Source organism: Narcine bancroftii, chromosome 4, assembly GCF_036971445.1.
Source record: "Narcine bancroftii isolate sNarBan1 chromosome 4, sNarBan1.hap1, whole genome shotgun sequence".
NCBI lineage: Eukaryota > Metazoa > Chordata > Chondrichthyes > Torpediniformes > Narcinidae > Narcine > Narcine bancroftii.
In genome coordinates, this window is record NC_091472.1 from 301,605,728 (window position 1) to 301,618,156 (window position 12,429).

Below are 12,429 nucleotides of genomic sequence, written 5' to 3' on the forward strand. Positions count from 1 at the left end.
TAATCGTGTACGTTCTGGCACTTCTAATGTTTATTCAGGTCTCTTTTAAATGTACTGAGGATTTCTGTCTCCACCACCCCTTGAGCAGTGAATTCTCCACCTTCAGCTTTCTTTGGATGAAAAATGTTCTCAACTGACCTTTTTATCTTCAAGTTACATCCTATTTATCACTGGCGTCATTAAGGGGATGTGGGAGGTGCAGACCATGCTGGGTGATACCACCGGAGGGGGTGATACCAAAATGACTGTCTATAAAATTTTTGTGCAGTATTTCACCAGAAATTTATTATTTTTATAAAAATATCCCTGTAGTTGGTTACAACAAAACTATTTTTCGTAAGCCCAGCTTACATGTATCAATATACCTACAAGGCTAAAACTGTATGCTAATCTACTTTTTGAACCTTCTAATGTACTCCGGTCAGAGCTGTCACTGTTACCCAATTACAATGACGCTTCGAATCACGAGGTTTCATCTGCACGCGCTACAAGCCAGCACTGTTGTTTTCATCGCTGCTGGTGTTTTTATAGTCACTGCTTTTGTCAAATTTTCTGGAGTTTTAGCTACAATATTGTGGTAATTAGTATTTGTAAGTACATTTAGGATGTGCATATGATATTGTAATTTTAATTTTGCTAGTTGTTTACTACTATTTCCATTACATTCAGTGACATACAGAAATCACGATTTACAAGTAACATTAGTACAAAACTCATTACTAAGGATTCTGGGATGAGAGGAGGTCCATGGTGGGGCGGGACTTGGGGGGGGGGGGTGACACCATAAGTTACCGCACTGGGTGACGCCAACCCTAGTGACACCACTAAATTTATGTCCTTTAATCCTCACCCTAACTTTTGTTAGTTATTGATTTCCCTGATCATGGAAATAGATGCTGCTTTTTTGCTCTCTTCAGCCCTCTCACAATTTAATTTACCTTCCTTTTGCCTTCTTTGTTTCAAAAGAAGCAATAGCAGTTTAGTCATAGAAAACTACAGTGCAGAAAACAGGCCATTTGGCCCTTCTAGTTTGTGCCAAAATATCATTCCTCTAGTCCCACTGACCTGTACCCATTCCATAACCTCCAGACCACTCCCATCCATGTATCTATCCAATTTATTCTTAAAACTTAAGAGTGAGCCCTCATTTACCATGTCAGATGGCAGTTCATTCCAAACTCCCACCACTTTATGAGTGAAGAAATTCCCCCTAATGTTTCCCCTAAACCTTTCATCTTTCACCCTAAAGCTATGTCCTATTGTATTTATCTCTCCAAATCTGTAGAGAGAGCCTACTCACATTACTCATCTATTCCCCTCATAATTTTGTAAACCTCTATCAAATCTCCCCTCATTTTTCTACTCTCTAAGAAATAAAGTCCAAACATATTTAATCTTTCCTTGTAACTCAACTCCTGAAGACCCGACAACATCCTGGTGTTGCAGGCTTCTGTTATATTTTTAATAAAGTTACTTTGGGGGTTGAAACAGGGAAAGACACTCACATATAACAACATGCTGTGAGACAGTTTGGCACTTAAATCAAAAGGCATAAAACAGAGTTATTGTTCTCAACTGAAAGTCTATAATAATGGATGTTTACTCAGGAAGACATCTGTTCAAACAGAAGGCCATCGGACATATGACTCAGGCTTTTGGGAAATTTAAACTGAACCAGTATTGCTTAAACAAGTCTTGTGATTGAGTCACTTGAAGAAACCATTTTAATTCATCAAAAAGTCAATTGAAGAAACAGAATTGGAGTGACTTCAGAGTGAGATGGTCACTTCTGCTGCTTCTCCTTGTCAGAGGAGAACAATGATATTGTGGCCATTGTAATGGTTATTTTTGATTGACCCATGTCTGGGTAAAGGAAACAGGATCAATTTTGTATTTGGATTGCAACCATTCCAATGGTCAATTCGTTTAACCCTTGCCTGGGTTCGTGAAAACATTGTGGAAATCACAGATTTTGTAACCCCTATGCAAGGAAGAGGGGAGTTGTGACAAATCATTTGTATGAAGGAACATTTCTCTGAAAGCAACTGGACAAGAATTCGTGGGTTTTGAGAAGTCTGATGACTCAGTGTCTCACCTCCAAAATTACCTCTGAACATCAGTTTAAAAATTCTAAGTTTCAACACAAGATTTCTAAGACTGAACTTTGAATTGACTTTTCAGAATTGTGCTTAAGCTGTTATAATTTTGGTGATCCTCAAACACATGTAGATTTGCACATAGTTAGGGTTATGTTTAGATTTAAGTAAGATATTATATTATTAATAGTTATTAATAAAAATTATTGTCTTAAGATACCATTGCCTTGGTTAATTTCTATTGGTGCTGGTCTAGGATGTAACACTAGTAAATCATCTCTGCATTCTTTCGATCTTAATGATATCATTTCTATAGTTTGGCGACCAGAACTACACACAATACTCCAAATTTAGCCTAAAGGGACTTTGTTAGCACTAACAAAAGAACACCAATGGTAAATTCAAAATAATAGTTTTTATTAAACTATTAATAACATAACATTTCTTACTTATCTCGAACTTAAACTCAAACTTTAATCCCCAATATTCATAAATGTAAATATGTGTGGGTGTATTAAAGTCTCCAAACTCTGAAAAGTCCATTTTAAAACTTCAGCATCATTTTAGTCTTGTTTGAAGGTCTTAAATTTTCAGATCAGAAATAATTATTAAGTGCTTTTAAACATCATATCTTCAGGCCTCTTTAAACTCATCAACTGAATTGAGTTGTCCTCCAGAGAGATTCTTTAAACAGAAGTGGACATCATCTGGACCACAAATGTATAAGATACAAGTTCTGTCTTTCCAGGAGGTCAAATCTTCTTCTTTTGAATGAAGATTTTGGAATCTGTTTTCCAAACAATGAAACTGTCCTTTTTATCTTCAAGAGACAGTCAGAAGTAGGCTTCTCTTTTGAAATCTACTTATTCTGTGTCTCCCTTTTATTAGGAGTAACACATAGGCAGCTTTTCCCCCTCTGCAGGAAATATTGCTGCTGGTCAGTCCTGTCAGAGTAGGATGGTGTATTTCCTTAAACTGTCTTGGATTTCAATAATATATTTTTTAAAAATCTCTAATGTCACATAGTATGTGACATGCTTTCTGTCTTTGAAGTTCATAAGGTCTTTTAGCACATCTCTATCTACTTACTTACAGAATCAAAGTAATTAATTTTGTTTGATGGTTCTCTTCTGGTTCCAGTATGTCTGCCCACATGGACACAAAAATAGCTGTGCTTTTACACAGGTGCTTCTGAGATAACACCTATTGTTTTCAGATTTTCAAAATAATAAATCCTTTCATCTTTTGGCTTCAACTGCAGTAGCAGCCACTCCATTTTTCAAACTGGCTTCTGTCTTCCATCTCAAAGAACCATGTGTGGTTAAAATGCTAATGTGTTGTCTTTGTGCTGCAAAGAACCATGTGTCTATAGAATGTAAATGAGCCCTGTCCACTCAAAACTAACTTATTAAACCATATCTAGATAAAATATATTTTTAACATTAAATTAAGGATTAATATCAACACAGATCCATTACAATCCTAACTCCTGTTGTTACGAACCCAAAGGACCACAAAACCCAGCAACAATAGATATTCACCACAAGTAGTTACTTAAACAAAAGTTGTTTTTAATTATCTTTAAACATGAAAACAGAATCAAACTTTAACTTATTAACTTAATTACCCAAATTAACCCCCTTCTAATTCTAAGCACACGTGTATGTAATGTGTGTGTAAATTTAAGAAAGGTTCTTTGGTTCACAGTTCAATCTCATTCTTCCTAGTTCACTGGTTGCAGGCAATTCTTATACTGTGCACAGAATTTAACATGTGTAAAGTTCACCAGGCTTTGGTGCTCAAAAAGGTAAATATTTACTGCTCAGGAAGGTTCTTGTAGGTTTGCAGATGTGTTGTTCCAGGATTTCCACAACTGAGGTACCACCATTAGTCACCTCAATGTCTTGCTGATGAAACTTGCCCCATCAAGGTTCCTCAGATGATAACCTCTTTCTTTCAGGCCAGCACAGAGTTCCTTTCTGTTCCACTTATTCCAAGAGAAAGATCAGACAGATAGTACTTCCAACCATCCGCCACTCTGGAGCTTCTGTTCCAGTTCCAAAATGCTTCTCCTGCTTGTTTCAGCTGTGTGTATCTCTCTCTCTCTGGGATTCAAACTGCCAGCCACATGCCCTTCTCTCTCTCACTTGCAAACTCTCACCTTCTCTAGCAAACAATAGGAATTAGTCTTCTGCTCTCATCTGTTGTTTTAGGTAAACAAACCTTTCAATGACCTACGAGTGAGCACTTTTCAGAGAGGTCAGAAGCCTTGCAAAAATGTTCAACACAGATGGCCTGACTCCAGTCCATTCATTTCATGACATCATTTCAATTAGCACCTACTTGTGAAATGTGTATAGCATTCTCCATAGTTTCTGTAAAGTCACTGAATATGAATTCTTCAGTATTTCAAATAAGATCTGTTTTAAAGTGTGTGTATGTATGTAACCTTCTCTAATTTTACCAATTTATCTCCCAATAACATCTCCAAATATTCCATCACACTGTACTCAATGCTTTGATTTATGAAGACCAAGATGCCAAAAGCTTTCTTTACAACCCTGTCTACATGTGATGCCACTTTCAGGGAATTATGTATCTGTATTCCCAGATCCCTTTGTTCCTCCAAACTCCACACCACCATGTATGTCCTACCTTGGTAAGTCCTTCCAAAATGCAACACCTCACACTTGTCTGCCTTAAATTCCATCTGCCATTTTCTGACCCATTTTTCTAGTTGGTCCAGATCCTTCTGCAAACTTTGAAAGCCTTCCTCCCTGTCCACAATCCCTCCAATCTTAGTGTCATCAGCAAATTTGATAATCCAATCTTCCACATTATCACACAGATCATTGATATTGACAACAAACAACAATGGTCCCAATACCAATCCTTGAAGCACATTACTAATCACAGGCCTCCAGTCTGAGAAAAAAATCGACTACCACTTTCTTTCTTTTCCCATTCAGCCAATTTTGAATCCAGTTTACAACCTCTCCATGGATACCTAGTGTTATAACCTTCTGAATTAACCTTCCATGTGGGACCTTGTCAAAGTCCTTACTAAAAAAGTCCATGAAGACAACAGCCACAGCCTTTTCTTCAACTACTTTTTTGGTAACTTCCTCAAAAAACTCTATAAGATTTGTTAAACACGACCTACCATGCATAAAGCCATGCTGACTGTCCTTGGCTGTCCAAATACTTGTATATCCGATCTCTCAGAACACCCTCCAATAATTTACCTACTACTAATGTCAGGCTCACCAGCCTGTAATTTTCTGGTTTACTTTTGGAGATTTAAAAAAAAAACAGAACAACATGAGCTACCCTCCAATCCTCTGACACCTCTCCCATGGCTAAGGACATTTTAAATATTTCTGCCAGGGCCCTTTAATTTCTACACCAGCCTCTCTTCATAACAAAAATTCCACATCCCTGCCAATATCCTCATAGATCACTTCTGCAACTAGTTCAATCACATATTTTATGCAATGCACTGACCAGAATGTGTATATTATACATTGGCTATGATCTATCTAAAGTACTTCACAGTTCTAGCATGACCTCCTGAAAACCCGTGTCTCAGTTTATAAAGACAAATATTCCAAACAATTACTTATCTACCCATTTGCTCACTGCCAGAAGTTTGTAATACAGCAATACATTGAAGAGGGCATTATGAAAGATATAGATATCTGCACTGCTCCAGTGCCATCTTCTCCTGTTCCCCAGAGGGGTGGCGCTGTTGCCGGCTTCAAGTAAGCAATAATTGCTCTCGTCATTCGTGGAGGCATTGAAGCCTGAGGCCCAGGCTCCAACATTAAGGTAGGGTGCATCTTCTCCATTTTCTTTGGGTTTATATTTACAGTTTGCTTGTCTTATGCTCTCTTCTTTCCTCTACCAGCCATGCCCAACACAATGTGCAGGAGGTCGGTTCTGGAGTTCTTTGGTAGGCTCTGATTTTTATAAAAAGTTTTTATATTCCGACTTTAACTTTATTCCCCTGGGAGAGTCTTTGGTTCACCTCCTTCCCTCACGCCATAATGCTCCCCCCTCTCCATCAATCAGGCAAGTTCTATGTAAAAAACATAAGAGAGAACCTTCAGCAGTTAACCGTTCTTGAAGATGGGAACAATCAAATTGAATTGTTTACAGTCAGAGGTAACAAGATGCAGTGAAAAACTTAGTTCTGTGTGCCATACACGTAACTCACAAAAAGTTAGCATGCTCTGGCACCTATTTGGATTTACAAAAAAATAATTCACAAGGAACTACATCAGGGAACATGACAATGATAACAATTAACTTTAATAGAACATCCAATTTAAAAAAAAAACAGTGACTTCCTGATGGGAATCTGGCACTTCAGTCAAAGTACTGGTAACAGGGCCCCCAATAGCTTCTGTAACCTCTGGTCTCCTCTCACTCTGCATCACCACCACCATCTCAGCCTCCAACTCAGCCACAACCTCCTCCCGACTTCCCTGCCACACTCTTGGTGTGCCAAGTGGACTTGATCCATGGCACCGCCTCCACCTCACCACCAACCGCGTCATACTTCATCAGGACCTGATCCTGCTGTCAATCTGGATGATGTTACAGCCATACCACTGTGCAGCCATAGCTGAGTCTGTGCAGTGTTCCCTCAGTCCTCTCCTGCTATCTTTGGCACCAAGATATGATGTCACTGAACTCCCCTGGCACATTTTCCTCTTTCCAGATGTGGATTCTGGATTTTTGGTTGAAGCACTCCTCCACTCACTTCTTGGAGTTCAGAGACAATGCTGTCTGCTCCAAAAACCTTTTGTTATTTTTGAGTTTACCTTTAGCTATAATTTTAACATAGTAATTTTTAAAAGACAAATTAAAAATACTGGCTTTCAAGGGGATTATTGAAACATAACTTTCAGCTTCAGAGATAAAGTTCAGATGAGTGGAAATGAATCATATCCTCTTGATAAGCACTTCAAAGCTTTCCTAAATAATTCTTTTGGCACAATTTTCCTTTCATTTAATATCTTATTTTTTATTCTGTGTTGTTCCATTGTTCAAGAATTGTTTGCTATCTCATTTGCTTCATGGTCATGTTTGTTTTAACCAGGTGCTCAGCAACTCATGTTTATGTGTTTGATTAGTCAGCAGGCATCAGTAGTGTTCACAAACAGAAAATGTGTTGGAGTGTGTACATTAGTACTGAAGGAATGGTTTCGCACTGAATCTGCAGTCACACCCATTATGAATTAAAGCATAGAGGTGAACCAATATGATAAACATATTATGGTTTAAGTCTTCTGCAAAATATACATCTGAGTCATCGAGCTGGGAGTGCTTGGACTTCAACTCATATTGCTGAGTCTTCGTGCTGTATAGCCTCTCATCAGAGTAAGGAAATGTATGAAGATTTTTACTGAATGTTTTAAATTAAAATTAAATGTTATTGCCCCTTCTTAATAATTAACACTTTGCAGTATTACCCTTGTTTCCTATAATTATCTACTGCTAACAGCTGAACTGATCAATCAGACCCAACCATGACTTCTTCAGTTTTGTTAGGCTGAATTTTCTTTATTTTCACTCTCCATTTTCTCCCATCTTTCCTGAAATCATAGAAGCAACATCTAAATTAGAGAGAGTAGCTGAAAACCTTCACTCTATTTGCTGTATCTGGAAGTCTCAAGTAATATAATGGAAGGGGATGAGAGAGCACATTTAAAAATTCAAAAATGTGATTATAAAAATCAGAATCTGTCATTTGTTGTTTGGAAATTTCAGTGCAAATTATTTTTTTATTTCTTAAATAATTACATCAAATTCAATACCAAGCACAAACCTGTATTCCTTTAAGTCTGTCATATCTGTTACATTGTCAAAATTTTTCATGTATGATCTTCTGAGATGCCTTTTCTTTTCCTTAACAATGGATTGCCCTCTACCATAAGTAACAGAGCTTGCGGCTGTATCTCACCTTTTTACTGCACCTCTCCTGACCACAACATGTGAATAGATCTCCTGGTTCTCACTTTCCAGCTCACCAGTCTCCCCATTTAAAAGTTCATATTTTGTAATTTCCACCAATGAAATTCCCTTACTTTCTCCTGTAATATTCCAAACAAGCCATTCCTTTGTAACTGTCTTCTCAAGGCATTTATTTAGGAGATGCAGATCCTGTCCTAACCTGATCAGTCTTCCCATCCCACCATCCAGGGATCTAAACTTGCCTTCCAGGTAAAGCAAAGATTCATTATGATTCTTCCAATATGGTGCAAGTACATTTGGTGCCCAATAAGAGTTCAATGAAAAGACAATGAACCTTAATTTGCAGATATCTCAATTGACCAATGGAAAATGATGACCCTAATGGGACCTACTTAGAACCTGCTGTAAATTTGAATGAGTGGTGATAGGACTTTCCATTTACAAACCATATCCCATTGAAGGAGACTGGGTCAGAAACACCCATACAAATGAAGCTACAAAAAATACTTTGATAGCCATTGGTGTCATATCCTCTGGCCATATCTATGTGGCCTGAAAATTGTAAATGATACTGGAAATTCCTGACATTTTTAAACATTCAAATCTAAACAATGTAAAAACTCCTTCAAAAATTATTGAAAGAATTTGAAAAACACTCCTTACAAATTTGATTAGATTCGATCTAACTCTGAATGGATTTCCCCAGTTGAAGTACAGCAAAACTGGTGCAACTTTGCTCTCCACTGTTGGAATGCTGTTATTGATAAGTCCAGTTTGGAAATCACTGTTGGACAATTTGTCAGAGTCTATGATTTTTGCATATTTGGATACGTGCTGTATTTTGGTATACAGGACAATTAACAATTCAATTCAATTCGTTGTGCAGAAATCCTGGAGTAGCATGCATATGCACCAGGACTCCATGCTATAAATAACAATCAATAACTAGCATAATAAGACAAAATGAAAAGGTTTCAGTGAATTGGGTGTCATCTAGCCACCTCAACTATGGGCCGGGTAGAAGAGCTGGGGATAGGGTTGGAAAGAGGGGCACAACTTTTTCTCTGAATTAGAAGTGAATTTTTTTTTCCCTCTCCCTACTGAAAAATGAAGAGGAGAAAGCGTGCTGGTCTATTGGATTCTGACTCGTTTCCTCCACAGCAGGAACAGTCCTGTTGAATAGTGCCACTACAGAGTCAACTCTTGTGGAAATGGTTTTACTGCATGTGCTTTCCAGGGATTTAACTGGAAGTGGTTTTCCAACAACTGCTCATAAAATCCACTAAAATAGTGTTCCCTCTTGTTGATTCCGTGGAGGTCAGGCCTACAGTGTGTTGTTAACAATGGCATTCCAAATATGTAAATGTGGTTCTTGACAAGATTAAACTGAGGGTTCATTTCCTATGTGAGACAGACTTGCTCAATGCCCATGAGTAAGGTTGTTGACTCATTTCTTTTTCAGTGATTCTTTGCACTCTTTTCCTGCCTTTGATTCTTAAGGTAGCTAAAACATTTCTGCTTTAATTATATGACAATTACAGTACAGAAACAGGCCAGTTTGGCCCTTCTAAGTCCATGCTGAACACTTTTTCCCACCTCGTTCCACCCAGCCCGGAACCTTCCACTTCCCCTTTCATCCATATACCTATCCAACTTTTCCTTAAATATTAAAATCAAGCCCACATCTACCACTTCGGCCGGAAGCTCATTCCACACTCACCCCACACTCTGAGTGAAGAAATTCCCCCTCATGTTTCCCCTAAACTTTTCCCCCTTCAATCTCTGTCCATGTCCTCCATGTTTGAATCTCCCCCACACTCAGTGGACAAAACCTGTCCACAATGACTCTATCTGTCCCCCACATAATTTTAAATACCTCCATCAAATCATCCCTCAATCTTCTACCCTCCAGAGAGTCTTAAATGCCTTTCTTCAACTGACGATTGTAGCAAAGAGCAGTAATACAGATTTGGAAAAATTAGAATGTTGATGAGAACAGATTCAATGATTAGGTTGGAGCAAGGATAAGATCATCATCAAATCAGTGGCATAAAGCACGAAAACTGGCTCTTTAACCCAAGCCTAAACAATCCATCGAGCAACTGGTTACACTATTCCTTTTTCTTAATTCTCCCCACACACCCATAATTCCCTTCGATTTCTACCCCTCATCTACACATTAGGAGCAATTTTAAATGGTTAATTAACCTTCCGACCTGCATGCCTTTGGGATGTAATGAGAAACAGAAGAAACTAGAGGAAACACATATGGAGAACATGCTGTATCTCTAACTAAAAACATGCCAACATCACACACAACTCTAGGATCAAGATTAATCAGGTTACTGGAACTATGAATCGCTTTGGTCTTTTAATAATTTATTTAATTGGGATAGAAAATATTAATTGTATTACATTTTCATTACCTTCCATGCCTTTTCATTTTGACCATTGGTTCAACAAAACAAAATTGCAAATTATTGACTTAAATCATTACAGGAAAAAATATTATTGTTAAGTTATATTCCTTGCATTAGCTAAGATTTTCTTTCAATTTGGAAAACAAACAAAAGTCAAACTTCAAGATGTTACAAAGAGTAATGTTTTCAATCTCAACAAAATAGCAACATCAAAAAGCATATTAAAAAACAGGTGCAGACAGCATTTGTAGAATTGAAGCTGAAATGTTTTTTACACAGAAATCCCGCAATATTGCTGTAATGAAGACCTGGCATTAATCTGGCTTTGCTCGTTTACACTGAACCGAACAAAACCGGCATAATACCAGGTCAACCAGCAAGCCGGCATTCCGGGAACAAAAGAGATGGGACATGTAATACAACAGTGTTGGCATCTAGTGTCAATTATAACATACCGTACTTGACAGCATGTTAGACCCACTTCCAAAGAAATGGCTCAAAAATATTCCCCTGGTCTTATATGCAAAGTTAAAATTAAGGCTGTCGGGGGAGAGTGGGGCAGTGGGATCAGTGTGGGGGCTGGTGGTGGGCTGTCAGGAGACTCTCCCAGTGGCTCATGTCAGTCCCCGCACTAGCCATTGGTGTGTTGAGAAAGTGTCAGGTTCGAGGGAGATGTGTCTGGACAAAAGGGTTTGCTATCAAACTTTATTTTATTAACACACAACAATTAATAGAAGAGCATGGGAAAATCGTAGCGGGAATAAAATACACACATGCACAATGTATAAAAGAGTGTGGGAAAATATGCGCACAATTTAATAAAACACACACAATATATAAAAGCGCATGGGAAATCTACTGCAAGTATTGATCTATTGCAGTGGATTTCAAATTTTTCCTTTCCACTCACATATCTTAAGTAATCCCTTACTAATCACTGCTATCTATTGTTGGGGGTTGGTGGCAGGCTATCAGGGTGGGAGGGGGAGTGGTGGGCTTCAGATTGTTCAAACTGAGGACAAACCTACAGAACAGCTTGTTCACAGCACAAGATGACCCGAGACAGGTGAGAGCAGGGTAGTGGGATCAGTGAAGGGCCTGGTCTTTTATCACAATGCCACTCCCAAACACTAATCTCCTCTCCCTTGATATCTGAACATCTGTCAGTGACTGTCTTGAATACACTCAGTAACTGAGCAGTCACACCCTCCTTCTGTAGAGTTCCAGACTCAGTACCCTTTGATACATACTTTTTATCTTATTCATGAATGATCAAACCCTATTTTGAAAGACCAACAGCCACCCCACAACTGTCCTGCCAAAACCATGAATGATGTACTTATGAATTAAATCATCTCTCATGCTCCTCCCAGCAACACATCAATGTTTCACCCACTTAACGAAGCAGTGTGTCCAGTAGAGGATGCATCACTATTTCACACCAGCTCATTTCATCTCCAGCTCCAGCTCTTTTCAGACTAATTTATTTATGGGACCATGCATAGACATCTGAGATGGGCTAAACCCCAAGTGCCTGGCGGTCACATATTCCCTAGTGAACTACTCACTGTCAGCCAGATCGACTCTGCCATTATGCCTATGCTGTATAATTGCAGCTCAATCTGGCAGACCTACTGTCAAATCAGTGACGGACTGGGAATGATACCCTGCCAGGTTGGTGCTAGACTCAGCCACACTTGTGATTGTCCTCACCCTTCTTCATGAGCGGCCCACAGGAACACAGAGCAGGCAGCAGGCTGCCATGAGAGAGGGGGACAGCGGACCACCAGAAGAGAGTGGGACTGTGGGCCGTTGGGAGAGAGAGGGACAGTGGTATTATTATTAATAAGTTTTTCCTGTTTTCCTACATGCATGTTTTGTCCAAGTTTTAAATACTTACTGGTAAATACACTAAAAAAAGTGGTACACAAACA

At 38.7% G+C, this 12,429-nt stretch overlaps 1 long non-coding RNA gene across 1 annotated transcript; it reads left to right on the forward strand.

Annotated features, from left to right (window-relative positions):
- The first annotated feature begins 5,823 nt into the window (after window positions 1-5,823).
- Window positions 5,824-7,310, forward strand: LOC138762179 (uncharacterized). The gene is made up of 3 exons (XR_011356805.1): window positions 5,824-5,924; window positions 6,004-6,048; window positions 7,235-7,310. It is a non-coding gene; the product is annotated as an uncharacterized lncRNA (long non-coding RNA).
- Window positions 7,311-12,429: the final 5,119 nt, after the last annotated feature.